General features: G+C 35.4%; 1 protein-coding gene across 37 annotated transcripts in view; it reads right to left on the minus strand.

The window, feature by feature from the left end:
- The window catches only part of SOX5 (SRY-box transcription factor 5), a 1,017,940-nt gene that overhangs the window by 224,145 nt on the left and 767,212 nt on the right, over window positions 1-26,583 (minus strand). Inside the window, exon 1 of one of the 37 annotated variants that reach the window (XM_023256843.2) lies at window positions 3,888-5,138. The exons of 35 other annotated variants lie outside the window; for them this stretch is intronic. The gene's annotated coding sequence lies outside the window, so the exon portion shown is untranslated. Of the gene's footprint in view, window positions 1-2,849; window positions 3,190-3,887; window positions 5,139-26,583 lie in introns of those variants that run through there. One more of the 37 variants, XM_023256842.2, reaches the window with a different exon arrangement.

The raw sequence follows: 26,583 nt of genomic DNA on the forward strand, positions 1-26,583 counted from the left end.
CAACAAACTGATAACAGGGGGGGAAAAAAGAATGTGTTTTGTCACCTGCTGTTTCAAAATCATTAGCTTTTTCCTCTTGCGGAACAAAGCCCTACTAATTCTTTATGACAATGGGTACATATAAACCTGCAGTTCATTGTTTTTCAATTTGGTGAACAAATTCCTGCTATAATAGATGCTTGTCAATTTCAGGGTGTTAGTCTGCAGTCAAAAAATAATTATGTTGATAAAATGCAGGGGGAAAAAAGGCAAAGAATTAGCTCTTAAATCTGCTACATGTAATTATATCCCTCTGTGTGTTTACAATTACATCCACTTTATAATATGTGTTTAACATCGTATGGTGGTAAGCACACTGTGGAAAGATTTGCCAGTACCATGAACATTAAAAAAAAAAAAAGTTCGTACAAAAGAAGCTTTACAAAGATTGCAAAATCTACCAAAGTGAGTAATGCTTACAATGGAAACCTATTATTTGCTTATTTCAGATTTGTATCACATTCTTTGAAAATGCCCACTGTTGAGACAGGGCGCATATATTTTAAAGAGCAAGGTTATGCTTTAGTCCGTTTTTTTGTTTCTATATATCACATGGTTTTTGACCTCTTCTTTTGTGTTGAATTTTAATGTATAAGTAAACATAAATGCTAATAAAACTCCCAAACATTAAACTCAATTCCAAACAATGTAATTGTATATTCTTGTCAGCATTTAGATGGGTACACAATTACAATGGCTTTCAATCCCACGATTAGCACTGCATTCAGTTAGAAAATGGAGTGTACTAAAAGATAAGTGTCCCAGTATGCTCCATCTAAATAACAATACCCACACTTATTATCTAGATCTAAGACATACACTGCCATTCTCCACATTGGTGTTTATGTGTATTTGTGCTTGTTCAGACATTTGTTTACCCCCTACTAGGAGCATAAAGGGAGTACATGTTAACTTATCAAAGGGACCGTCTGGCCTACAGACCATAAGATTATTAGAAACTGGTTCATTTTCCCCACAGTAAAATGCATTTTAAGGCATCATCATCATCTTTGGCTAATGCTATCTACTTTTCTCAGGCCCCCATCTTACAGCCATTGATTGTCAGAGTCACAAGGCCTGTGTGGAGTTTTCAACAAAGTGGAAGTGAAATTTCCTTGGAAAAACTGACAATATTGAATGCTTGTATTTATTTATTTATTTATTTATTTATTTATTTATTTGCTTTTCTCAGATGTCCAAAGCTTATGGAAAATAAAACAGTGAAAAGCTCTGAGTGATTCACTGTTTTACATAGCCTATAGTCTATACATACGGTGAAAAATATATATATGAAAAAATATACATAGACACACACATAAACACACCTACCACAACTACTGTGTACACATTTGTTATGGAATTTACTGTGGAATGTGCAAAATGCATTTCTTCCTTTGTAACAAAATATCTCCATTTCTTACATTTAAGGAAGAAAGATCCTATAAAATTTACTTTTACTTTTTCTTAAAATATCCCTATTTCTGTACCATATTGTTTTGAAAATGATAATGACAATTCTGAGTAATAAAGTGGATTAAATCTCTACTGTAATCAATATTTCTATTCATTGAGGCCTTCAAAGTAACTCTAAAATACTTCTGCAAGGATTTCCAATGTTTCTACATTCCCAGTAAACACTTCATGAGTGAAATCATTTTTTAAACCTTATCAGAGTAGGTCAGACAAACACCACTGTTTCTTTTTTTCCAGCACTCCACAAAAATTCTTGAGTAGCATGTAAACAGGGCACAGCCAATACGGTATTTGCAATAGAGTACTGTCAGTCATTAAAAGCTAACAAACCTTTGCAAAGCAGGAATGCAGCAATAGAAATCCATTGTGCGCTAACAATAGGCCCCTGAACCTCCCGGCACCAAAAGCAGACCATTTTACTTTTAAGGCTATTGTCTGCAAAGTCCATGACAAAGCTTTTCCCCTGCAGCTAGACAAAATATTCACTGTAGTGTGCTCAGAAAGAAACAGAAGTCTTCTGTCTAAGTTGCAGAGTTAAAGTAACAGCCGCCAGATTTCTGAAACCTGCAGAACATTCCTAGCCTCTTTATTAACTTACATAAAGATATAAGGCTCCTATACAGAGCCACTTTTTTTTCAAGTACCTTACTTTAAATGTACACTACAGAAAAATGAATAACTTCTTTAAGACCAAGTAATCTGAAAGATGTAAAATCAGAACATATCTAACTCAGAGTTTTCATGCCTGTGGATGAATAAAGTCACTAATATTTGCAATCTGGATGAGGCATATACTTTAAATTCAGATTCAATAAACATTTATTGAGCAGCCTATGTGCCAGGAACTATGTTAGATGATTTTACCTGTCTGCATTCTCTCATTTAATCATAGCTGATACCTGAAGACTCAGATTGTGTTATTATATCCATCATACAGGTTAAAAAAAAAAGCAAAAAGAAGAAAAGGACTTGTCTGAGGTTTCACGAAATGTAATAGGCAGAGTTGTTTTGAAGCAAGGTGTGTGTGTGTGTGTGTGTGTGTGTGTGTGTGTGTGCGCGCGCGCGCGCGCGCGCGCGCGCACGCGCACGTGCGCCTTGCCTACAAATTCCTGACTCTCTTGTCAACAATGAAATGATAATGATAGCTACTATTTTGAGGGATAAGTGCTAAGCGGTGTACCAGGTCCTTTACATGTGGTATCTCAAACTTCTCATAATAATCTTCTGAATTAGATATTTCCCTAAGCTTTGGTTTCTTAAGTGGTAAACAATGCACCGATATCTAATTCAGAAGATTATTATGAGAAGTTGCCCATATGGAGCTAAGTTCAACTTACCGGATCTCAAAGTCAGGGGACCAAAAGCATATCATTTCACCCACTTCACCTCTCTATCTAAACTACTATGAAATAAAGAGCTTTAAGCAAGTCCACATCAAGTATTCCTCCAACTGCTACTGTTCTAATTTGTCTCCATTGGTAGTTCATGAAGAAGCGGTAAGAAATGATTTCACAATGGATGGTAACAATGATGGTTAATGATGATTTCACAATGGTAATAAATGAATACAAAGGATGCACAGGTACCAATGGATGAATTTCCCTGAAAATGGTAAAGAATCCATAGGATACACATGACTAGAACTGTAAGATACCAAATGGCAAAATCCCAATATTTATAATACACCTGTTCATTAAATGTGTGAATGTGATTAAAGTGAAATTTGACACAATTATGTAAGTGCTGCTTCAGTATTTATGGACTAAAAAAGATAGTAGCTATCTACTAAATATTCAATTTTCTAACGTAAGATGTTATTTTTATAAGTACATGTGGAATTGGATTTTATCCTATGAGTATGTATAGTATGTTTGCGAACATAGTTATTTCCCAAAGTTCAAATACTGGATTATCCATTATTTTCACATTAAGATATGCCATAGCTTTCCTTCAAGCACCTGTAACAATTCTCCTGAGAGTTGCTTTGCTCAAACATTAAAGTATCACAATTGCTGTCAAAAATAAAAACTAGTGTTTCCTATATTAAAATAAGTATAAGAGATAATAGTAGTTCTTATTATTTGCATAGCATTTCAGTTTATATAATGCTGTCAGATACCACAATGTTGTCAATGGTATGCATTATTATTATATCCATTTTGCAGATGAGAAAACTAAGGCTCAGAAAGATGCTTTTCCCAGCAGCACCTAGGCAGAAAGTAGAACAGATGGAATACAAAACCAGAGCCTCTTAATTCAGGGATCTGTTTCTTTGGGGGAAAGATAAATATGTGCATATCTTAAAATAAAACATAGAATAAATGGTAAGAAACAAGTGATAAGATAAATTACAGGGAAATGACAGATATCCTTACCAGTCAATCCATTAATATCAAGACGACTCTGATTGGATTACTTTTGTCTCTTTGTGCCATTAGGACCCTTTTGATGTTTGCTTGATTTTCCCTCCTCATCCTTGCCTCTTTTGCTCACATATGTTTCTTCACATCAATGCCTATGGCAATCCCTACCAGTGAATGGCCCCCCCAACTGTGCCAGCCATTGTTACAACAGCATCCTGCCTCTTTAGGGCCTGCTCATTCCCTATAACTCTCACTCCTTTTTCCCTTCAGTGCCAAACACTCTTAAGACTGACTCCCTCATCTGGAACAATGAGACCTAGAGACTCATGCCAACATATTGTAATTCTCCAACAAGCTGCCAGTGCCAAGAATTAAACCACATTCGCTCCAGTGCAGTAGCTTTACACACAAGCTCGGGTTTTTGCTTTGTGTTTATGTAGGTTTTTTTCCCTTAATCTCCCTTGAGCTGCAGTGGCAGAGCTCATTGAAAAATCGAACAAGCAAAAAATATGTATGTGTAATATTTGACTTTTTAAACAAAGTCCCAAGAGTTAGGTCTTACCAAATCTACCATTGTTTATACTTTAATTTTGTAGCTTAAACTAAGCTGTGTTATTTCTGACTTGTGATAGGATGCACATTTAGGGATGGGAGTTGTCTTTGGAAGGAACGATGATATGGCTAAACTTCAAAATATACCAATGCATCCTTCAAAGTCAAGAAGTAAGAGCATATGTAGATTATTCATGCCATAGAATCAGAATGTTAAACCTGGAAGGATCTTTATATATCATCTAGATAAGCATTTCATAAAAGTGATTTACTAAAACATATTGGACATAAAGGGAACCCAAATTGTTTGGTTACTTAAAACTAAAACAAACAAAATAAGCATTTCATTGTCATGTAAATCTAATTAAAATTACACAAATTAACATCTCTTTTCTACAGCATTTAGATCTTTTTATGTGTTAACAAGACTGTCAATCCTTAAATGAGTTATGGATTCTACAGCATTATTTAAATATTTGACCAAGGAAATTACTGTGGGGAGATAAACTGTTTTGCTCAATACAATTTGTGTCATAAATGGTATAGACCAAATTCTTCATTTTACAAACTGAAATTATAAATTAAGGTTAAAATATGCCTAATATCATAAATCTAATTAATGATACAGGTAGAACTTGAAGCCTAACTCCTAGTTCAGTGTCCTTTTCAATATGCCACACACAGCAACATGTTCTTATAATAGTCAACCTTTTCAAAATGTTAGTCCAGTTTTATTCACCTTATCTAGTTTTGAACAATTATTATATGATAGCTGATCTGGGTGCCTAATCTCTTTTTTTTTCATGTTTATTTTTGAGAGAAAGAGCATGAGTGGGGAAAGAGCAGAGAGACAGAGGAAGACACAGAATCCAAAGTAGGCTCCAGGCTCTGAGCTGTCAGCACACAGCCCAACGAGGGGCTCAAATCCACAAACTACGAGATCATGACCTGAGCCAAACTCGGATGCCCAACTGACTGAGCCACCCAGCCACCCCTGGGTGCCTAATCTCTTAATCATGTTTCATTAATTCAACACTCTCCCCTTGGAAGCTTTCACTTGATGGCCAACATAAAGTTGAAGAGTAAACACAAGTTAGAACACTTGGCCAAATACATTTTTCTTCAAAAAGCTAATTACAATTCAATGTACTGTTATTTAATTATTCAATTACTGATAATAAGATTATTTTTGAGGGGAATATTGGGCTGAATCTGGAAATCAACTATCTGTACGAGTTTAATTCATGTGGACAATATGCACTGGCCTAGACAATATTTGGGGGAAAATATTAAACTATGTTATGGAAGTAATGCGAAAACTTTTATATGTCTGAAAAGTTATTTGTCTATTGAAGACCACAAGCCCTTGCAAGATTCCCATTAGCCAAGCACTGTAGCTAGTCAGCCACTGAAAATGTCAAGTTCTTCTAGGAAACATTAAGAAATAATAAATACCACAACACACAAGAGAAACACATCTGAAATTCCAAAGCGTTAGAATTTCAATAAGCCTCATTTTTATATGTAATTACCCTAAAGTGAATTAAGCTCTACAAATACTTTACTTTTAGTGGTGCCAAAATACTTGTTTGTTTCCACTTGAAAGTTAATAAGAGCTTGTTAACAGAAAGAAAAAAAAATTGGCCTGCTGACTCAAGTTTTAAAATGTTTAATATGCAATCAGTTTTTGGACTATTGAAATGTTTAAATCAATACTTACAAGCTTAAATTTTCTTGTTGCACAAGTTGAAACTGTTAACACACCTGCCCAATTATACTCAATCTTATACCACATTCTAGAAGAATATTTTTTTATCGCATGATTAAACATGCCATAATCAATATGATATAAATGCTACATATAGATAACCTTGGGTTTACTCCTCACAAGATGGCTCTATATTTTCTAGGCAAAAAGAAAAAAAAATCCATTTAAAAGAGAAACTTATGGAGCTATACTGTTGTATCTATTCTATCACTCAGAAAGTAAGTATATTTTCATGCAACACTTTGTTTTGTCCTTGTTTCGAATATTAGATGTCAGCAAAAATAACATGCAATTTGAGGGTAGCATTTCAAGAAATAGTTGCAAAGATGTATTTCTCACATACAAAATCTCACTTATGTTGGGCTATTAGGTATTAAAAAAAAAAAAGAACAACTAATGTCAAATGACATGATTCCATCACTTACTAGTTTTGTGACCTTTGGCAAGTAGTTTAACCTCACTATGCTCTAATGGACTCACCTATAAACAGTAATAGTAACTGCACTTACTTACCACATATGATTGTCAAAATAATTAAAGGAGATAATTTATGTAAAGCTCTTAAAACACTGCTGAGCACACAGTAACACCTAAAAATGTTGACTAACATTACAGCTGCCACTTAATATACAACTACCCAAAAGAACGACTTCAAAATCAAATGAAACATACATGCATATGTTTTATTTGCCCATCACCAAAATGAACCAGAATTTGAAAATCTCAGCAAGGATAATAGTACTATCTGTGCATTTTTTATGGCAATGACCCACAACCCTTAGTTTCTATTGTCTACCATTCCTATGCATTTTTCTTTTTTTTTTTTTTTTTAATTTTTTTTTTTTTAACGTTTATTTATTTTTGGGACAGAGAGAGACAGAGCATGAACAGGGCAGGGGCAGAGAGAGAGGGAGACACAGAATCGGAAACAGGCTCCAGGCTTCGAGCCATCAGCCCAGAGCCCGACGCGAGGCTCGAACTCACGGACCGCGAGATCGTGACCTGCCTGAAGTCGGACGCTTAACCGACTGCGCCACCCAGGCGCCCCTCCTATGCATTTTTCAAATGGTCCAAGCCAATAAGGATGATATAGAAAAAGGTGTAGTATCATGAGAAGGAAAAGGACAGTTGTCACTTGCCGTAGGTTAATGTAAGAATTGTCCCAAAACAGCACAGATACACAAAAATACTCAACTAATCTTTGCCTGATTGTTTTTTGACAGTTGTCTTCATAACTTTCCATGGGCTCCATTACATCCTCAACAATAGCTAAAGCTTTTAAGCCAGTGCTGTTGACAAGTGAAAGGGAACAACAAATAGCTGTGTAGTGCTCTTTTCCCAGGGTCACTCAACCAGCGTAATAGTTATTATTTTTATTTATTAGCACTGTAGCCCTGTCCTCTATCATGGCTAAGTTACCCCAACCCCTCTGACAGCAAAAGCATTTTAACTTTTAATAAAAATGAGAGAGTGCAGCACTCCTGTGTAAGGCTCTTTCAGCAAAGTGCACAGCTAATGAATACTGTCCATTTGTATCCAAATAATTTATGATGTCAGCAAAGTGTGGGTGGGGAAAGGAAAATTAAGTTCTAGTCATTAGTTACAATCAGAGGGGAGAGCAGGAGGAAGCAAAGGAGTTACTAAAGCAAGAAGGGTAGAATAGACACACAAAAGTAATTTGAGAAAAGAAAATTGGGAAGAAGGTGCTCATGATGTATCAATAACAGTCAACTTAAAAAGGTAAGGCATTTCTCATAAAAAATTATCATGACTATTTTTATTCATCATATAACCAACTTGCTCAGACACCAGTTACAAGAAAACCATTATTCTCCATGCATTTTATATAAAATACTATTTTCTCAACTGTGCATATGTGAAATAGAGGAAGAAAGTAAAATAGAAGACAAGCTGTATGAACTAAATCATGGCAAAAGGTATATGAGAATCAGGCATAATTAAATACAAGCCTTTTTTTTATTATTTTTTATTATCATTTTTTTTTGAGAGAGAGAGAGAGAGAATGTGAGCAGGGGAGAGGCAGAGAGAGGGAGACAACAGAATCTGAAACAGGCTTCAGGCTCTGAGCTGTCAGCACAGAGCCCAACATGGGGCTCAAACCCATGAACCATGAGATCCTGACCTGAGCTAAAGTCAGATGCTCAACCAACTGAGCCACCCAGGCACCCCATTAAATCCAAGTCTTAATTTCACAAGACAAATTTACAAACAGGAGTTTAAGACAGCTTAAACATATCACAGCTTAGCAAAGATAAGAATGCATAGCTGTAAGCAAATTATATATACCTCCTGATATATTTAAGAAGAAAATTACCTAAAGATGTATTTGAATTATAAATGAAGCAATCATCCTACTATAGAAGAGTATGTCTTCACATAATTATCCATTTAATTAGATATCTAAGACCATGATGAAAATGAAAATTAATGACGATATTTGTACAATTTTGTTGTTGTTTAAAATTGTGAAGGTAGGTGGTAGGGATGGTAAGGGAGATACAAAAAGCATAGAAATAGAAAACCGCTTAAAGTATATTAGAATAAGAATTCCAGTACTTTTAAAAATATGACAGAATGTTTTACCACTGGAAGTGAGAATTAAAGCACATACAGCCTGATGCTAAACCACTACACATCCTGAATCTTCTCTATCACAACATATGTGAAAACAAATCGCAATTTCAGCTTGCCAGATGCCTGAAAAGATATGAACAATAAAAACTGACATGATTCATATGATAAATCAGAGATTGTGATATGCAGGTAGATGCACAGTTGAGGTGAAAAGCTACTTACAATTCAAATTATATCTTTATGTTCTGACACATAGCATCAGTTTTTAAAATTAAGAAAAATATCCTCTGATTTGCTTAAAATCATATATCTAAATTTGCACATATCCTTCTCAACCAAAGTCGTCCATCTGCCTTAACAACTTGTTATATTTGGTCTCCCATAACCTTTCATGGATTTTGGATCATGTCATTTTTGGAGTAATTTTAGATGAGAAAATACAATACTTATATTTGCAAAATGGCATTTAATGTTCACCAGCTTAGACGCCATCTAATCAACAACGAAAGATTCGGTTTCATGTGTTAGCTGTGTTACGCTGTGACCCCCACAAAATGCATAAGAGTTAAGAAAAAAAATCAACCTGTAAGAGTTCTCTTTAAGAAGCATTGCATTTAAGGAAGAACAAGTGAAAAAAAAGATATAAAGGAAGCAAATAAAAATTTTTAAAAAGTCTAGATAAATTGAAAAAGTGAAAAAGCATAGTTCATTTTTACTTGTCCTGTATCACCAGAGACTTAAACCATTCTCAGTGTTAAAGTCAGTAGGTATAAAATTGGGCATGTAGTATCTATTAGTATAGTCATTTAATTTATTAATTGAATGAATGCACAAAATGATTATCTTTGCTTTTAGTGGCATAATGTACTATCAGAGAGCTATCAGACTACTTTAAAAAATTGGATACTGCCATTTTCATTATTTTGCAGAATTCACACACATACATGCACACAGATTAGGAAGCCTTATACTTTAGCCATTTATTCATTTATTTACTTAACAATCACCTATTAAGTTGCTACTGTGGCACCATGACAGGCATTAAGATGTGGCCTCTGCACCTCAAGAAACTCAATCTTCTGAGAAAGATGTATAGACTATCAATGACCAGACACTAAACCTTTGATTGAAAATCGCTACAGTGTCACAGAATTGCTCTTCTATTGTTCCATTTATTGAAGTAAAAACAAAGAGAACATGCCTCATTTTAAATATTATATTAATGAACAGTTAACAAATGTGTCACTAGACTTTTTTTCTAAGTGCTATTATGGTAGTATTACCCTAAAGAGTTCTAAAATAGTCTATTGTTGGGGCGCCTGGGTGGCTCAGAAAGTTACATGTCTGACTCTTGATTTTGGTTCAGAAATCATGAGATTTCTCATGGTCATCAGATCAAGCCCTGCATCAGACTCTGTGCTGACAGCACGGAGACTACTTGGGATTCTCTCTCTCCCTCTCTCTCTCTACCCCTTCCCAACTCTCACACATAAGCACTTGCTCTAAATAAATAAATAATGTGAAATGAAATGAAATGAAATGAAATGAAATGAAATGAAATGAAATGAAACGAAACAAAATAGGCTACCATTTATCAATCAAACCAGCTATAAAATATTCTACTAAGAAATTCTTTCCAAAAATGGGACCAATTTCTCATCTTGTCTGTAACGCATACTAATTGTATGCGTTAAATCACACTAATAATATAAAGTTAAATTAAAAGATAAGAATATGGATAAGAATAGTAGAATGGATTAATTTGACAAAGAGCATGTACTATATATTTTTACAGCCATGGGGGATATTAACAGGAGCAAAACAGAAGCAGACCCTATCCACCTAAAGTTCATGGTCATAGGGAAGCTTCTTTATTTTTATTATTTTAAATTTTTTTAATGTTTATTTATTTTTGAGAGAGAAAGAGAGAGAGACAGAGCATGAGCAGGGGAGGGACAGAGACACAGAATCCAAAGCAGGCTTCAGGCTCTGAGCTTTCAGCACAGAGACCAACATGGGGCTTGAACTTATGAGCTGTGAGATCATGACCTGAGCTGAAGTCAGGTGCTTAACCCACTGAGCCACCCAGGGCCCCCATAGGGAAACTTCTTTAAATGGTTCTTTATGTCTTGTTTGAATCCAGGAATCTGTACTTTCCTGAGACCTGAGGTAATTTTTTTTGATGAGTAAACATTGATAATGGGGTATAACAATATGGATAAAAATTCTGTTAAATCTTCAGAAACTTGAAAACTTTTTTCATGTGGTTAAGATGTGAAATAGAATATATTGAATTCTTCTTAGAAAGGTAAAATAACTTTACTAATATCACAGTGTCATTTGAGTAATAATTTAAATATCATTGACTAAAAAAATTCAAATAAACTTCAATAGTTTTCTATTTTATACCTGGATGACATATAGTCATTCAAAAACGTCACAGTGAAATGCAATAATGAACTACCAGGAGCTAATATATATTTTATTTATTAAAAAGGGTGAAAAGGAAGAATTATTATCACTGGAGTATTGGGAACAAAAATTTTGTTTAAAAATCTTAAATAAGGGACCACTAATCATGTGACCACATATTTCATACATAAACAAATACATATATAAATAAATATGTACATATATATATATATATATATATATATATATACTTCAAAGTAATATACTACCTACATAATATAAGAGGTTCGTATGTTTATGTCAGCAGCAAAGAAAGAAGAGAAACTCTTGAAATGTCAGCTAAATGACAAGGGCATCCTCTTTTCAGGTTGAGAACTAAAGGTCTGCAGGTTCAGAAAAGAACAGCAGAATAATGTTATAGGCAATGTGGTAAATCAGGGAAGAATGATGGGATAATATCCTGATTATTCATTTAAAGAGATGAGAGGATAAGCAATGACTAATATTGGTATTAATGGTAGAAAATAAAATAATCTATACCTTGAATATAATTAACAAGAATTTCTACAGCACAGGACTATTGCTGCTTACTTTTTCTATATTCTTAAATATATCAGTCTATACCATCTATAGAATCATGTCCCAAATCTAGTAACTAAAGGGAAAACATTTGAAAGGACAGAAATATCCAGAGAGAGAACAGAAAAGGAAAGAGCTGTCTGTTGAATGTCCCCTCTGTGTCTTGTGCTTGAGTTTAACGTTTGGGAGTTTTATTAGCATTTATGTTTACTTATATATTAAAATTCAACTCAAAAGAAGAGGTCAAAAGCCATGTGATATATAGAAACAAAAAACGACTTACTTCTCGTGTATGGAATAAACAATGGAGATATACATCCCCCAAATCTTTCTCTTTCACATGTACATATATTTAATATCAAATTTATATATAATTGGAACTCACTTATCTTGTTAGAAACATATCAGAAGAGAGGGGTGCCTGGGTGGCTCAGTTGGTTAAGTGTCTGACTCTTGATTTCACTTCAGGCATGATCTCACAGTTTGAACCCTGTGACCGGCTCTGGGTTGATAGTGTGGAGCCTGCTTGGGATTCTCTCTCTTCCTCTCTCTCTGCCCACCCCCCTTTCTCAAAACGAATAAATTGAAAAAAAAATGAGAAGAGAAAAAGTAGGTGGGGATAGCAGGGGCTTGAGGGATATTCACCATACAATGACATGTAGCCTATGCTTTCCTAATGACTTATTGATTTAATAGAATAAAATTAAGAAAGGTAGGTAAAAACTTATTTAAAACAGTGTAAGGATTTTGGTGAAGTTCCAATGTCAGCAATGAAAAAAATTAAGATCTAGGTTAGTATTTCATCCCCAAAGGATGGATGAATCCAGTAAAGTGACAGACTACCCAATTTTCGGACCTGGGGGTCATAGAACAAGTTTTTACAAACTTGGGAATAGTCTTCTGAAAGCTACAAAGGTTCTGTGTTGCACATGTCAGAAATTCAAAAGTGTTCATATCTCTGGGAATTTTCCCTAAGGGACATGAAATTCCCAGGAACCTACTATCTTAGTTCTCACAAAAAGGTGCAGAATACATTTAAGCCCCAAGAGGTCTCTGTGACAGAACATTAGCTCTCTCACCCAAAGTGAACACTGGGATGAATACTGAAGATGGTTACAAAAAGCTTTCAGTGCCCTCAACTATTTGGAAAAATCTTGTAACTCCTCTAGAATGAAGATTCAGATAAAATATTGTTAACAATGATGATAAATTAGAAACATTTATTTAATCATATTTATGAATTAAGGTGTTCCAATAATAGTTGAGATCTTCAGTTGAATTAGAAGCATGGCAAATAAATCACTCTAAGTATTGCAGCCGTCTATAATCTTATTTGCAGAAGGCTAATAATTTATTGCAAGAAATTTGGTACACTAAACTTGTGTTTGCAATAAATGTATAACCATCCAACCTGATCTTTACTATTCAAAAGGAGTTAATGTTAAAAGGTACATTATCTACTTAAAAAATATGTTCATGAAATTAAAAAAAAAAGAACTGTTCCATTTCTAAAGAGAAAAGAAAGACATCATTGTTCCATGGCAACTACCAAAAAACAAGAAATTACTTTGTTTAATGAGGGGATTCGATTCTTTATAAGAATATTTCCAAAATTTATAAATCACATTAAAGTAGACACATAATCTAACAGGTTTCCCAATTATATAGTAGGTGTCAATTTATTATTTTGGTCCAGAGTTCAAGATGTAAAACCTGCGCTATTTATTTCTCTCTTTTCTTCTCAGCAAATCGTTCAGATTATAGCACAGCACCCTCAAAATTATAAAGCAGCAAAGCCAAATCTCAAAACATGTGAAGAGCTGTGTGCCAAACGGAGCTGCATAAAAACTAAAAACCAACACCTTTAAAAAATACTTGATTTGAGTTTAATCGAAACTCGTGTTTTCATACATATTTCAGCCTTTCTGTTTTTCATCGTGACACATTAAGTGCCTAAAAAATAATGATCAGTGAGCTTTCACAGCATGGAGGGGAAGAAATAATAGGGAAAAAAAAAGTTTATTCCACACTATTTGAATTACAGTTAGGTAGTTCTCAATGGGGCTACTACCAAATCCTTTAAGCCCACCAGCCTCTTACCTACATTAAATTAATGAGGCATCTCAGGCATTCATTCTTCACCAGCAGCTCTAGACTCTCCAGTTGGACACCTACAATTTACTAAATTACCAACAGTGACCTAGGGGAGACATCTGTTTGTTATATACAATATTGTATTATAATATAAGCTAAAAGAATATTTGGGAGATTAAGATGATAAGATATATGTTGAATTGCATTTTCTGGGGTTAATAGGGGCCGGTCTATGATTCTGTGATCTCTTTTCCAATACAAGTTCCTATTTTCCCATCAGGAAGTAAAGGCCTCCACAGATCAACATTATGAAATACAATACTTACGAACAATCCAATACTAAGAGGTCTCCATTATGCCATGATACTCACTACTGCCATACAATACTTTTATTAAGCCTCAAATACATTAAGCTTGATTATAATCAAATTTTTTATAATACCACCTTCTTACTAATGCTCATAACACTTGGCTCCCAGGGATGTACTTATAATGAGATGGCCAGGTGTATTTTCCATTAAATGCCTCTGTTGGAGTTGCTATAGTGCTTTTTCTCATATATTTCAAGTTAAATGCTCCCTCTATTTTTATGTTTGCCTCACAATAGCCAGTCCCTTTTCAATGATTAATTTTCTATTCAAAAACAATTTGCTTTTTTTTTTTCCTTTGTCCTGTCATGGTTTCAGAACTATGTCTTTCCTTTTCCCTTGTCCACTGCAGAAACTCACCTCCTCCCACCCCCCACCCCCCACCCCCCAGATCACTACCTTCTAGTCTCCAAATTCTTTTTCGTGACATATAGTCCAAAATATTTAGGAGCTCCCCCCAGCAGGAGGCTACTCAATTAACAAAAACAAAGCCCTGAATGATCAAGGCTATAACTGAGCCAAGAAGTACTGTAGCCATTTATATTATATGACCTCAGCAGTCTCTTGATTGAATTGCAACCCAGCATTAAATCAAACACTATGTGTTGTGTGTGTGATTTTATAAATGCTGGGTGTGTGAGGTGGAATCAGGGAGGTGAGAGGGGTGGCAGAGAGATTATAAATACTCTCAGGGAAAAAAAAATCTCGATTCAGAATGTATTTTCCTTTTCCTTTTTTAAAATGCTCTTTACTTCGTTTTGGAACGAAGATACATTTTGCAAAATGCTTCGAACTGGTATTCCGAGGCATGTTTAAACAACAGAAATAATGGAAGCATAATTGATTGCAGCTGGGAACTGTCACCCTATCAGTAAGCAGCACCTAACTGGCAAATACTACAAGCTTGTTACAGATTCCTTTCTGAATTGGGCACTGTAAGAAGACTGGGCATTCTTTATACCATACACTCAAATCAAAATCTTCACTGATTTATTTCTCAATTTTTACTAGACTAGAAACAGTAAGTGGTTAGTCTGTTGGCATCCAGCCAGTGTGTTTGGGCAGAGAGGGTAGGGTGCTTGTTTCATAAAGTTAAATACGTAACAGGTTTATAAACATGCTGTATCTTTCTGTCACGGAGGAGATATTCAGTAAAAACAATCTTCTCAGTACATGAACATTCATAGGAGAAAGGGGGAAAAGTAAAGATACCTTTTTCAGAAACCCATTTTTGTGAATCAAATTACTATCAATTTCTCCATACATATCATGTTCCAATCAAGGACTACCAAGGTTCAATTCTTATCTAGAAGCAGGCTTTTCTATCACTCTTTAAGTTGTCTTACTTAACGCAGACTTCCCCCAAAAAGGAGCAAAGAAAACAAAAAAGAAAGAAAAAAAAAGAAAAAGAAAAATAAAGAAAGGAAAACTAATAACTCCACAGTAACTTACTAAGAGAAAAGCTACAGTAAGTCCCTTTTCCTATTTTCTTATATTTGTGTAGCTGTTAGACATTTTGCAAAGGAGGGGAGTACCAGCCAGCCTTTCACAACAAAAGACCCACTGTCGCTGAGCCAGTCCCAGACATGGTGGAAACCGGCCCACAGGAAAAGGCCCGGCTCCAATGTTAGGCCCCGGCCGAGTACAGTCACTATATTCACTCAAATTGGCAACAGGTCTCAGTGTTCCTGGCTTTGAGCTGTGAACAAGGGTCGGGATTGAATAACCAATTATACAACCGCTGACTGAGTTTATCCAAGGTTTGCAAACTGCTATAATAGCCCAGTATTCAACCAACTGTTTTATCCTTTTCCAGATATAGTGTCATATCTCCCCTTGTGCTCCATTTACATGTCACTTTATTACATACATCCATTAAAAAGGTTAATACAGTGTCACACTCAATGCCTACATGTTGCCTTACAGGAGTTCGGCTTCTCTCTGGGGCATTTCGTATAGACACCTTTCTCTGTCTTTCACTTTCTCTCTGCAAGTTAAACCAAGTTTCTGTCAAGACTGCGGAACAGTGGATGAAAGAACAGTAGCCAAATGTCAACAGTTTCAAAAATACGCCTTATACTAATGGGCTGTTTTAACCCACCTTGGTATATTAAAAATGTGAAAATTCTGAAGTTTGGCAGGTCAGACTAGCACCCAAACCGAAGGGGCACATATAAATTTTTCCAAACGTGTGCCTTCTCCTTTGTCAAAATGGACGTCTCAAAGTTCAAGAAGACCTACAATTTTTCCGCATATTTGCATGCCTGCCTTTAATACAAAGTGGTTATGATGGAAATTTAAAAAACAGAAATAGAATGTCAAGTACTTTTCCTAAATCTCTACAAACCTGAAATTCCTGAGTGAGTACCTTCCAACTCAATAAACAGAATCAGAGAAATGGTAGAAATATCAGGTAGTTATGAAGGAGTTGGCATTTTTTTTTTATTGATGCTTTGATCTTTGGCCTTTTATTTATCCCATGCTTGGTGTTAACTGGTGTTTTACACAGTCTAAGCTTATCTCCTCCACTGAGGCTTTTTATCTTTAAAATCAATAATACAGATTCCTTCTAGAAACCCAAGTGATAGTCATTGGAATATATAAAAATCACATCAACATTTAATGAAAGAGCTGGCTAGAACTAGGAATGACATTATGCAAAATCACTCACATCTTTAATATTTGGAGGCCTTTCTTTATGTATAATTAAGAGAAAAAGTACCCTTTAAGCCCACAATAAAAACATTCATATAATCATGTATTATAATGATAATAAGAGCCAAGCAATAGTAATACTAACAACTACTAATTGAGAGCTTAAGTGATGTGAACTTTTAAGTGCTTTATATATAATTCTTTTTAATTCCTGCAAAATCCTATTTTTAGTTGTTAATAGCAGGTACTTTGTAGCCAGAGTCTTTCTCCTTCATTTATAAGTTTAGACATCTTGTAAAATTACTTAACTTCCCGTGCCCCAGTATCCTCACCTGCAAAGTTAGTATATGCTTAATATGCCTATAATCTAGGGCTACTGAAGGTATTAAATGAGTTTCTCAAAGTAAAGTGTCTCAATACAATACTTTTATGTATTTGTCATCATTGTTCTCCTCCACATCTCCATCTTTATAAGCAATGTACTGCTCAAATAACCAAATCTTGAGCAGCTCAGTGAGTGACAGAGCTCATAACAACTTTTGCCTCTTCAAGTAAATCATTATCTTCAAGAATTCTACATATTTGAATGGCTTATTAATAATATCAATCTTCATTTATTCAGCATCTATGTTTAGCAATTTGCAAAGCAAAAGTAGCAGAAAGACTATTCTAATAAAGAAGTCTGGGGCGCCTTGTTTGGTTAAGCATTAGACTCTAGATTTCAGCTCAGGTCATGAGCTCATGGTTCGTGAGTTGGAGTCCCACCATGGGCTCCACGCTGGCAGTGTGGAGTCTGCTTAGGATTCTCTCTTTCTCTCTCTCTCTCTCTCTCTCTCTGTAAGGTAAATATACATAAAAAAAAAAAAAACAAGAAGTCTAATCTTATTTCTGCAACTCAACTTTGTGATATAAATACCCAACATTTTGAATTCTCCTATGGGCTTCCTTTACTATCCCAGCTAAGAGTTTTAAGCATGACTATTTTGGTTATTTTATATCTAAAAGCATAAACACTCCTAATTTCTTGACCTCATCTGCAATTAGAAGTAATTTGTACACCAAATCCAGTGGTGATGTGGATTGGAAGAAAAGAATGTATGCTGAAAAACAAAACTGTAAATTGTAACTATAAAGACTCTCTGCAGCCCTTTAATTATTACCAGGGTCCTTGCATTAAATTGTAACTTGTTGCTGATCTTTTAAAAAGGGGAAACAAAGTGGACTTTTTACTTTATGGCAGGTTTTGGAGATACAAAGGTACCAGCCATGAAAGACAATAGGAAACCTAATTATCAACATAAAACATTAAAATGTTAATATGAATCAAGTGGAGTAAGGCTGCCATTTGCAGGTAGCTGAACAAATCCATTCCATGACTTGATCAACGGTAATGTAGTAGAGGGAGAAGAAAGTTTGGAGTCAGAACTAGGTATGAATCTTGGTGCTGTTCTTTACTAACAAGTGGTCTTAGGCAATCTAGGTAACCAGTTTCAGGGCGCTCACTTTTACTTGTTTAATTTTTTTTAGTGTTTATTTATTTTTGAGAGAGAGTGAGACAGGATGCAAGTGGGGGAGGAACAGATAGAGAGAGAGGGAGACTCAGAATCCGAAACAGGCTCCAGGCTCTCAGCTGGCAGCACAGAGCCCAACACGGGGCTCGAACTCACAGACCGCGAGATCATGACCTGAGCTGAAGTCGGATGCTTAACCGACTGAGCCACCCAGGTGCCTGCAGTGTGCCCACTTTTAAAAGTGAAATTATGATACCTGCTTGCCTTACAGGAAGAGAGAGAGGGAGGGAGACAGAGACAGAGAGACAAAGACTAGCATGGCGTCTACCACATGTTAAGTGTTTGAGGAGACCTCCTATCAGCATCTCTGTCATCTTCAGCAACATCATCACGTTACCCTCTCACCTCTGTTGTGAATATAGCTGTAAGCAAAGCAATTTTATTGTTCCGCAGTAGTCTAGAACTAGTGACTCCAAGAAGCTATCTGTGTGTTTAAATACATGTATTTTCTTCAACAAACTGATACTTTGATCTGGGCTTACATCTGGACAATGGTAAGGAAAAGGACAAAAAAAGAAATTCTACTCTTATATAAATGGAATTAGCCAGAATATGTATCTAATGCATTTCATTCAAGTCTTGGGATAATACAAAAGACTGGCATTGAAAAGTAATAATTACATTTTTTTCCTTTTTTTTCTCCAAAATTTTTTAAATCATGGAAAATTATGAACATTTTGATTCCTGTTAGAATTCTACTCTGATGGCATCAGCATGGCAAAGAGAGAAAGTAAAGGCAGATAAGAAATTCTTCACATTCTATCACACTGAGGAAAAGAGCAATTCTGCATTGAGGAGTCCTCAGTCCCTAAACTGAATCTGGTTCCTCAGGTCATTTTCTCTAAGGAGAATAATAATAATAATAATAATAATAATAATAATAATAATAATAATGTTGGACTATTACACCAGCTAAGTGGAGAAATATGAAGAAAATAATATATAACCTACATAGGTATATATTTAACTACTTAAAATAATTTTTGGGGGGGTACATCTTTAATCTGAATCCATGGCTCTATAGGAAGATTTCCCCAGCTCTTTTAGAATATGCAAAAATCAGCTACCTATCTCCTTTTGTGTGTATGCAAAACATAATTTTCCTTATAAAATATTCTGCATTTGTAATGGCTATGAAAAACATATATTGCTTATCAAATGAAAAAAACTTATAAGACCAAAGAGACAAATTTGTAATCCCAAATCAGTTTAATAAATGCTCTAAATATCATGAATATTGCGTAGTTTGGAGCCACATTAGGCATTGTCTCTCTTCCCTATTTTAGTAATACTACTACTACTACTACTAATATCCTTAATATTTATTGACTTTATGTATAGTGCTGTGGTTTATGCAATTATGCCATTTAATTATTATAACAGCCTTCAGAGGTAGGTACTATTATAATCACCTGTTTTACAGAGGAAATTGAGATTTAGTAATTTCTTAAGGACACACACCTAGTGAGGAAATAAGCCAGGATTCAAATTCCTATCTGTTGATTTTCAAAGTTTGCTTTCTTAATCAGTAACCATACTGACTCACCCAGCCTACTAACATTAATGATAGGTGACACACTGCAAATAGAATTTAGTGCACATAATACAATACCATTCCGAGCTCCTGTTGGTGATGATTTCTGAGTTCTCAAGGGTATCCCTGGTTATTTGTGCTTAGAATAAAATCCAAAACTCTCTCCAAGGTCTACAGAGTTATATAAGCTTTGGCCTCTGTTCATCTCTTCACTCGTTTTCTGCTACTCTTCCTACATGCACTAGCCACTGAGGCCATCATGACATTTCTCCAACTAGCGAAGTCCACCCTCACTTCTGTGTGTTTCCACTTTGAGTTCTGTGTTCGCTTTATTTCAGTCACTCTTCTCCAAAAACTTCACATGACTGATTCCTCTTATCCTGAACTCATATTTCACCTTTTCAGAAAGGCCTTCTTTAACTTGCCATCTAAAGCAATATATCCCTACTATCACTCCACTCTATTTCTATCAAATTCTCTTTATTTTTTATAGCACTTATCTCTAATGGAAATCTTCTTATCTATTCATTTATATTTTTTTTCTCTTCCTTCTTACTAAACTATAAGCTCTAGGAGAACTGGGACTTATCTGTCTTGTTCACTATGTATTTCCATTTCCTAAACTTAAGCCTAGCATATATTAGATACATAAAAGGATTTGTTGAATGAATGAGTATATGAATTTCTGCCAGACTCTAAGAGATCCTCTTTGCTTTAAGATGACTCAAGGTTATATATGATTTGGAAGTCATTCCAGATGTGTGGGAACACCATTATTCAAGTTACCCATAACTAAAGTATAAGATGATACATTTTCATTATCCAAGTTTCATAATTCTCTCTCATAAATGCTATATGTGAAGACAGGTATACCGGGATTATATAGGCAGGGCTATACATGTTATCTCTGATTAAGTATATCAAGAAAGTAATCAGAACAGCATAGGTTATAGGAAACTAATAGCCATATAATTTCCTTGTCTTTTGAATGATTTTGGGCTCACATTTTTCTAATTTTGGATGAATTTAGCCTTTTTCTGGATGCATCAATAACGTCAGAAAGACATCACCATTGACCATCATGTCTGCTTCTGTTCCCAAGTTTTTGTATGCACATACACAAATACACACACAATTTCTTACTGCACATACATTTAACTTATATCTACAACTATATATTTCGTGAAGGATCTATAAAACGTGACAAGTATTTGTGTCAATAAGGCAAAAAAATACCCTTCATTCCTTTACTGTGGAGTTACTTTATACAAATACTTAACTCATCTAAATTCAACTATGTTTATTTAAATTAGGAATTAAAAGAAAAATAAGGGCAAAAAAACTAGCAAGTTAGGGCAGATGATTCTGTTTGTCACTGCCTATGATACGGTACACTACATTGACACCTGTGATTTGAGACTGCTTGCTCTTCCCTCTGTTGGTCTCAGTTCCTGTTTGCTTCTCCCAGCTTGAGTATCTCACTCTGCCAAAAGGGGGTTCCATGTCTAGTGACACGTATATTTCATTCGTTATGAAACTCAACAAGTTCATTTGAGACATGACCAAAGAAACAGAAACACATTGCAATACTTTCATCGACTGACCAAATGACAGTGGTGTCAGTCTCCACTGTGACGTGTTCCCGAGGTATTTCCAAGGCTAATTCTATCCTTCCCACTGACTTTAGAATCTAAACCCAGTTTAAATGGGATTCTATTGTATTCTTTTAAAAGATGAATCCAACACCAAATCTGCACTTTACTATGCATACAGAGGCAAGAATAAGTTATATATATATATCTTTCCTAGACTTCATTTTCTAAAACAAAATTGTACACAATATTCCAATCTTTATAATCTCTTTAAAAATTAACATGAGTTAAGTACTGAGAATATAAATGCCTATTGTTCATTAGATAACTTATATAACAAATATTTATTCTGTTATTCTATGCCCACAGTGTGTCAATCACTATAATATACACTGTAATGACAAAGATGAAAGATATATTTCCTGACCTAAAAACACCAGTTAGACTCATAATTACCACTGTACTAGCAGCTATGACAGAAGGATGTTCAGGATGCTATGAAACACAGAATGAGGCTGTCTGACTCAGGGAAGGAAGGATATTAATGCAAGAAGGTATGCAAAGTAAAACTAGGTTAACTGAGCCAACTTCTGAAAGCTAAGAGGAGTTTTCATGTGAATTAAGAGGACAATATCACCCAAGCAGAGGAAGTAATACAGAAAAGGGCATGGTAACAAAAGAGAGTCTAGCATGTTCAAGAAATCCAAAGACATTTTATATATCTAGGGCATAAGATAGATATCAAAAGTGGAGACAACTATAACTAGAAAGGTACAGAGAGGTCACACCATAAAGAACCTTTGATACCCAAATAAAGAGATAGTAAGGCTTTGAATGAATGTAAGTGTGAACTGACATAATCAGATGCTTAATTTCCCTCCTTTAGCAGTAAGGGCTAGGGGAGCCAGATTGTATGGTGTGATCCAGTGCAGTGATCTCGTGTTGTAATTCTGTCACTCAGAGTTGTAGATGATTGGAGAGAGAGAATGAGAAGTTTCATGTCTTCTCCATAACAGAGTGATGAGGCTCATGGCAGAAACCACGTGTCTAAATGGTTTATAATTTTAAAAGGGCCTGAATTAGGTGTCTGAAACTGGGGCACTGAACCCGCTGGGTAGAACTTGGTTGAGACCCCATTGGTCCCCACTCCACACAAATGAGAGCAAAGCATCTCAGATGAAAATGGTCAGATGAGAGTACAACCGAAGTGAATGCAAGAAATGTAAGATTAGTAAGTCATTTTACCAGATAGGAAAAAAACTGTACTAGAGAAATCATCCCAAGTTTATGACCAATGTGTGGCTTTATTTCTTCCAGCATAAGACAGTTTCACAGTAAAACTATTCCACAGTGATTTTTAATGTTTGACTATTGTACCTCAACTTATAAAATGGTAGTTTTCACAAATAATCATTTAACAGTGCTCTCACTTTATTGAGTATTAACAAATACTATTTTGAGAAATGCTGAATTTTTCCTCATGATACTTCAACCACAAGAGCAAATTCATGATAATTGCAAAAGGGAGGGATTACACTTATTATATCATCTGCATCCAATAAAATCACCTGACTTTATTTTCTCTGAATGGTCTCAGACCACTCTAAAACTTTGAGACTTGCTACACAGTGTGTGCCAACAAGTACTTTCACATGACAAAAATAAATGAACAAATACCGAAAGAATTTTAATAAATCCTAATACACAAATTTCACAAATAACCAATCAGGCTTAGTTTGGCAGTTTTTTATTAAATTCATGGACCATGAGGAAGATACCTGTGGTTTTAACATGCATCCTTATAATACAGTCATATCCTTTGCTACAACTATTTCTAGTCCAAAGATGAAGTAAATTTTTTCAGGGTTTGACACAAAGTGAACTTTGAGTAAGAAACACTGACCTAAAATTAATTGCATGATAAATTCTTATTATTTTAGTTTTCTGGCAATTGTTTTTTTTTTTTATCTCAAGCATCTGGCTTTAGGAAATTTCCCTATTTTTTTACACATACACACATGCATAAATATAAATACATGTACACATAAAGTGATATGTACATATAAACTGGTAAATAACCTAAAAATCCAGCATATTGTGTTTTAACTAGATAAGACTTTTGTGTTTTTTGAGTGTGATTGTGAGGGTGTGCGTATGCGTCTGTGTTTGAAGGATAATGTTCAATACTGATCATTAACAGGCATCATGATGATCCAAGCAACTTTCCCTAAATCAATGTTGATTTGTCTGTAGTCTCTTGATAAAAATTTTAAGGTTTCTGTTTTTAATAAAGATTGATATAGTCATATTAGGATTACCTGCAAAATTTGGATACTACAACATTTTATGCATTAAATAGAAGTAATGCATCTAAAAAATTACTTATTTAAATGAAAGCTTTTTAATCCCTAACAGCTTTGTGTCAGCAGAAATGGCAATCATTTTTCCTTAATTTTGAAACTGAATTTTGAGCTTCCCCATTAAGAGTACAGATTGTATGTCATTAAGAGGAAAAAAAAAAAACACCACAAACCAGTAAGTCAAAAAAGTAAGCTCAACAATCAGGCATTTTGTACTTTTTTTTTTTTTTAATTGTAAGAGATTGGTTCCTGCTTTCAAGGATCTTACAATATAGCCAGAGAGATTTTTTAAGGAAAGCTGCTATACATAAAGCAAAGGAAAAAAAAAAAGTAGTAACCAGGGGATCCTGATCTTGAGTGTGATGAGAAATAGAGAAGAAAGAAATATGTCAGGGCTAAAATTAGCCCAAACTCTGGAATGAGGCAGTATTTATTTTAAATCAGCAAAGAACACTAGAACAATAACATAAAACCAGGAGATAGAGTGAGAAAGCACATACAATAAGTAGAAAAATTCTACTTGGCAATATATTGGGTAGATATTTGATGAATAATAAGCAATAAAATCAACCATATTTTGGAGGCCTTGGGAAGGTGGTCTAAGAGTGCATTTGATGACATGAACCACATACAGCCATAGAAGTGTTTTAAATGTGACTGTAGGGGCGCCTGGGTGGCTCAGTCGGTTAAGTGTCCGACTTCGGCTCAGGCCATGATCTCACCATCTGTGAGTTCGAGCCCCATGTCAGGCTCTGTGCTGACAGCTCAGAACCTGGAGCCTGCTTTGGATTCTGTGTCTCCCTCTCTCTCTCTGCACCTCCCCCACTCATGCTCTGTCTCTCTCTCAAAAATAAAATAAAAACATTAAAAAAAAAGTTAAAAAAATGTGACTGCACAGGGCCACCTGGGTGGCTCAGTCAATTGAGCATCCGACTTCGGCTCAGGTCATGATCTCACAGTTAGTGGGTTCGAGCCCCGCATCGGGCTCTGTGCTGATGGCTCAGAGCCTGGAGCCTGCTTCAGATTCTTGTCCTCCTTCTCTCTGCCCCTCCCCCGCTCACGTTCTGTCTCTCTCTGTCTCTCAATAATGAACAAACTTTAAAACAAAACAAAACAAAAATAAAGTATTAAATGTGACTGTAAAATAATAAGAGTGGCATTTGAAACCCTGAGAGGGGCACAGTAAAACAGCATGTCTTGGTAGGGAGTGAGAATTGTTGCAGGGATGTAAGAGTACAGGCTTTGTTCTAGACCTGGGGAGATGAGGCCTGCCGAACTAGTGCTGGGTGTGCAGAAAGTGAAGAGGAAATTCCTGGGAAGAATTGGTGGTACTGCCATCATGGAACAGAAGAGCTCTTTTTGCCAAGAAGATTATTAACCACTTTTATTCCATATAGTGATTTTGGCAGCCGTGTTCCCCTGAGGATTCTCTTTCTTCATCTCAGAGTGTCAATCATTCTATGAAGGCTGAGGTGACATTACCCATATTTTGGATACAGTGCAAGGTACCAAAGGTACAATTTCTTACCCAAGGAAGAATATGTAGCTCAATTTTTCTGCATTTCCTTTCTTTTGTGCTTTTAATGGAAACCACTGCTATTTTTATGGAGGATATATTTTCTCCCTTCCTCCCTCCCTTCCTCCCTTCCTTCCTTCCTTCCTTCTTTCCTCCCTTCCTTCCTCCCTTCCTTCCTTCCTTCCTTCCTTCCTTCCTTCCTTCCTTCCTTCCTTCCTGTCTCTCATCTTCCACTTTGGCCAGCTAACCATGAGGCTAAAAGCTGCCTCTCTTCTAATCTACGTGTTTTGACACTGCTAACTGATAACTGCAGAAAGAATGGAAGTAAAGAAAACATGCATGCACTAGGTCTGATTGTTAAAAACAGCTATGACTGCCTTCCTCTAAAAGAATGGGGAAAACAAAGCATAGTTTAATTTTGTTACCCATTATCACTCCTGCATTTAAAGTAATTCAAAAATTACTTTGAAATGATAAAAGGTAAAAGAAGGAAGATGGTTTCAGGTAGTCTAATAAAAATGAAAAAACAGGGACACCTGGGTGGCTCCCTCAGTTTAGCATCTGACTCTTGATTTCGGCTCAGGTCATGATCCCAGGGTCATGGGATTGAATCTACATCCAGCTCTGTGTTGAGTGTGGTGCCTACTTGGGATTCTCTCTCTCTCTCTCTCTCTCTCTCTCTCTCTCTCTCTCTCTCTCTGTCTCTCTCCCTTTGCCTCTTCCCCTCTCATGCTCACACACACTCTCTTTCTCTCTGTAAAATAAAATTCAAAAAAATGAGAAGATATCAGGCAAAGAAAACTGAACACTTAGAGTAAAACTTTAAAACTATTTGAATATATTTTATTTTCTCCTCCTCCCCTCTCTCTCCCTTTCTCTCCATATTTTTTTTTCCTTATCCACCTTTTAAAACACAATCGGCCTTTCTTTGGAGAGTATGCTTTTTCTTTATTCCTAAATCAACACAGTTGGGAGAATTTGAAAAACTGGAGCTAAATTAAGGGCCAAATTCAGACACTACTTTTACTTAGGCTAAGTTAAACTGAAACAATGAGTCATGATGATTGTTACACTGACAGAAAATAATAATGTTTTAAGGTTAAAAGGAACCA

This window comes from Felis catus, chromosome B4 (assembly GCF_018350175.1).
Source record: "Felis catus isolate Fca126 chromosome B4, F.catus_Fca126_mat1.0, whole genome shotgun sequence".
Lineage (NCBI taxonomy): Eukaryota > Metazoa > Chordata > Mammalia > Carnivora > Felidae > Felis > Felis catus.